Raw genomic sequence first — 4,984 nt, 5'->3', positions numbered from 1 at the left:
AACACGGACAGTTAATGAGGTAAATGATGAAAATAAATCATGTAACTGCTTTTAATTTCCATAGCTGGGATGGGCGTTAGGCGGGCGTACGCGTATTTTACTGGAGGGTCGTAACTCGTAAGTCGTAATGGAGTATGACGCAGCTTATATTCACTTGCTACGACACTGTCTAGCGCAAGGGTAAAGTACATGGCCTTATATGTACTATAGTGGCCACACCAAGAATTCATTTCATCTATCTGATTTAAGGCGGCACCATGGCAACCAAACTAAGGCTTTGATTTAGATGTTGTTTGGAATTGTGGGCTTTTCGGGCTTAATTACCACAATCTTTATGAGTATCAAGTTGTTAATTCGAAATTGACGTTTATTAACTCGGGCGTTGTACTATTGAATTATCCATTGTTAGTATGCCGCAATATGAATGTAGGCTAAGTCATGGACCTCCTCCACTAAGTCGAGGTTAACCCGTAGCTTATCATCATTAACCTCCTCATCATACGTCTCAAATCATAAGGTTAGAACTTTGATCCCGGTCGGGATGATAGTCTCCATTCCATACGTCAAACCTATCAGGACCTAGGCGTTGATCGTTGGGTGTGGCTCAAATCAGATATCATACTTGCTAAGCTCGATTACCCATTTTATTAATCTTCCTAAGACCTCGAGCTTCTGAAGGGCTTGCTTCAGAGATCGATCAGTCAATACCACAATGGTATGGGCTTAGAAGTAAGGGTGCAGCTTGTGGGCTGCTAGCACCAGTGAGAATGCCAACTTCTCGATATTGAGATACTTTGTTTCAACGGCATGCAAAACCTTGCTTACATAATAGACAGGTCACTGCACTCTATCCACTTCACGGGTTATGACCGAATTGACTACCTCATCACTTGTAAAAATGTAGAATTTTAGCTTGTATCTGGGTTCTGGAATGATCAACAAGGGTGATGAACTTAGATACATTTTTAGCTCGTCAAGTATGAGCTGACACTCTTCGATTCATTCGAAGTCTTGATTCTTATTCATGGCTTTGAACTGACACTCTTCGGTCCATTCGAAGTCTTAGTTCTTATTTATGACTTTGAAGAATGGAAGGCATTGCCTAGTCGACTTGGACATAAACCAGTTTGGCGGTTCTTTGACCAAACCAATGGTTTCTGACCCAGGAACGGGTTAAGGGTGAAATGAGAATTGGTTGCTTGGACAGCTTTTGGGTTCGGGCCAGACAGTCAAACCGTCTGGGTCAACGACAATTCAAAAACACAGTTTTATACATTAGCATAAATTATACAAAATGTGTAAGAAATTATTCAAAAATTAAATAAAAACATATTTAGAATTCATTGAAGGCATAGAAAATGATAAAATTTTCAAAAGAAATTATAGCTAAATGATGAGGGCGGATTTGGCCCTCCAGTGAAAATATGACACCTGCCACCTCGTGCCAACTAAGTGCAGCTTCTTGACAACTAGGTAGCTCGCCACTTAGGGGTAGCTCGGCATAGGTAGCTCGCCACTTAGGAGCAGCTTGGCATAGGTAGCTCGCCACTCAGGGGAAGTTCGGCATAGGCAGCTGGCCACTTACAGGCAGCTGGCCACTCCACAGGCAGCCTGGCGTCTTACAAAGAGCTCGACACTTACAGGAAGCTCGGCATAGGTAGCTCGCCACTTAGAGGCAACTCGGCGTATCACAGGAAGATCTCCTGCCTGACAATCGTACCTGACAGATCCAGAGACCTGTGCACACGTCTCTTGCCAAGCGGCGCCGTGGCTGCCAGCCTTGAGAGTTGTCCCTTGCTTGGCAGAGTTGTACCCTACAACAACTGTCTGCACCCGCCGCCTCAGCTCTGGCAGTAATGGCTGCGGCAGAGAGACAGAGGCGGTTATGCCTGACTTGATAGGGGCGGTTACTTCTGATTTGATTGGACACCGCTATATAAGGACTCCGACCCCAAAGACAAGGAGAAAAGAGAAAAACGGAGGTAATCCCTGCTCTCTAGCTCTCTCATTTCTCTCCAACCTCCCTACAATCAGAATGCTAACTTAGGCATCGGAGAGTCCCCGCCAGGAAAATACCCCCGGGTCCTCTGATTCAGTTCTTGCAGGTTTCTCAGCTCCTGTCGCCTACAAAGAGGAGGAAAATATGGAGTTCTCGCAGGTCCCTCAGCTCCCGCTGCCTACAAAGGAGAGGAGATCACCTCATGCAGAGGGCAGTCAGGTTGCGCTACACCAGGGAGCTCCACCATCCCCTGAGTTATAGGCCGCCTAGGAGCAGGTCAAATGACGAGTCCACCATGGTAGCTCACCACCAGGGGGCTCGTCACCAGTCAGCTCACTACCAGGGAGCTCGTCACCAGGTAGCTCACCACCAGGGAGCTCGTCACCAGGCAGCTCACCACCAAGGAGCTCATCACCAGGCAGCTCACCACTAGGAAGCTCGTCACCAAGTAGCTCACAACCAGAGAGCTCATCACCAGGCAATTCACCACCAGGGAGCTTGTCACCAAGTAGCTCACCACCAGGGAACTCCACCATCCTCTCCTGGGAGCAAGCCAAATGACGAGACACTTAGCCAAAAAAATTGATACATCACAAAAATTGGTACATGACCAAAAACGGTTACATCACTAAGTATATAGCATAAAGTGCAAACAACATAAATAAAATATTCAAAAAATACTTATATTTTAGACCAAAACTATAAATTACATAAAATATTAAATAAAAGTCAAAAATAAAAAATGGTACATTAAAAAAGCACAAAAATGTTAAAAAACATATATTTTATCTAAAATAGGAATTGGGGAAGGAAAGTGTTTGTTGTAAAAGCTTGCGACTTCAATTGTCGTATTGGGCATTCATTGAAATTTCTGAAGGGAGAGAGGTCTTCATCGATGAATATCGTTCACTGATAATTTAAACTTGAGCTATGGGATTTCGGGGTAGCCAAGTCGACGAGTTTGGGTTTTGCTTCATATTGAAAGGGAAAAGTCTTTAATATTGATTATCGCTGTGGTTTGTCTCCAAATGTAGATGTTCCACTCGACTTCAGGTAACATCGTTCAAGAAACTTTTGAGGGAGGCCGTCCTTAAGAAGGTGTTGTTGTGTGAGATTGAAAACTAATGCAATATAAATTAAGAACTGATGTAAAATTTATATTGGTTTTCTTTCATTTTTTTATGTATTTGGTAAAAATTACATTAATTTTATTGATGTAAAATTTTACATTCTTTCACTCATCACTATTTTTAAAAAAGAAACGATCACTTTTTGGTTCAATATAAAACGTCATCAGTGTATTTTTACACTAATAACATTTTACACTGATTCCATACGCAACCAGAGCTTCTTCCAATATTGCCACGACGAGAACTTGTTTTGAAGGTTGAAGAAGCTTTTGAATGAGACAAAATCGTGAAGGAGGAGAAACTCTTTCACCATCTTTGGAGATTAGAAAGAGAGAGAGCCTTTCCCCCTATGACCGTAAGGGGTGCCTTTGATCAATCCTCACACCAACCCTAGCTAAATCTAATAAATGTCAACCCATGGGTATCCTAAACCTAACCCACCTTGACCCTTTCCTTATGACCTTAATGGGTCACTTGATGACCTAATGGGTATACCCTTTACTAAACCTCACCCCAACCGTAGTTAAATCTGATAAATGTTAATCTATGGGTATCCTTGACTCAACCCACCATTGACCCTTTTCCTGTTAACATTAATGGGCTGCTTGACCTGTATTGACCCATTGTTGGGATGGATGGGTATGGGTCGCATGGTGGGCTTTCAGGCAGGTGAGTTGGGGTAAAAAATGTCAACACTATCTCCGACCACCCTTGTTTTCCCCTTTTCACCATCTTTCTTCATCTCGGACCACCCATACAAAGCTACAACATCCTATATCTTTCCCCTCGTTGCGATCACCCAACAATTAAATTTGAGATCACCTACCAACAAAAGACGTCCCTCCTATTCTTCCCTCTTTTCTTTACCCTTTGTGTCAAGCATTTGGATCTGATCTCAATTCAATACAGGATTTCAACAACGTCCCGAAAAGCCATTGCAACCATACATGTCTTGAGATCATAACTAATACAAGGTGAGTTGGGGTAGAGTTATCAGACGTTTAAAGGAGACATTGGAAAGTTTGTTTATGGTTACTACCTCTATTCATTTGGCTGCTTGCCTTGAAGAAACATGAGAGAAGAAGATGGAGAAAAAGTCAAGGGTATGTTTTGAATTTTAACAAACCGTGAAAGATATTTTGTATCCATTAAATGGCAAAACGGCCCAAAAATTTCTTTTATTTGATTTTTTATAAACAGGCCCAAAATGTTTTTTTTTTTTTTTTTCAAACTACGACCCAAAATGTTTAAAAGGGCACATTTGTGTCAATTGGAATCACCCAACAAGATAGAGTAGTATCCGAGATTTTCACAAGTGTTCTGTTTTTGTTGATGTGGCATCATCAGTTAAACTAAAAGGAATTGGTAAGAAAATCACATTTGGTGATCCATTTTTGAAAAAAACATTATTGCAATGATTAGTTTCGGGATTCGGGCAAAGAGGTGTTCTTAGAATTATTAAATTAATTATTCTTGGATCGAATCGTCTTTATGATTTTGAATCACTAAGTAATGCGGCATATTGAAATTTGAAAAAGCTAACTTATTTTATAAATACAATTGTCATTATAAATATATTATAGTGTTTTTTTGTTAAAAGAATAGGTGAAATGAAATAATTGCAAATGGAAAACACTTGCAAAACAAAACTTATAAAAACTACAGTACCAAATACACAACATATTTACTATTGGATTTTAATTTCATTAGATATTAAATTTAATGGGTTTAATTGGTCAATTACATAAGAAATTGCACCTACACATTTGTTTTAGAAAATAGTTTTTCTATTACTAAAACTAGTTTTGAACTTGTCCCACATTAGATATTTATAAGTTTTGTTTTGGGTTTTTTA

Source organism: Nelumbo nucifera, chromosome 4, assembly GCF_055504915.1.
Source record: "Nelumbo nucifera cultivar China Antique chromosome 4, China Antique-T2T, whole genome shotgun sequence".
NCBI lineage: Eukaryota > Viridiplantae > Streptophyta > Magnoliopsida > Proteales > Nelumbonaceae > Nelumbo > Nelumbo nucifera.
Note: the sequence above shows the minus strand (reverse complement) of the source record.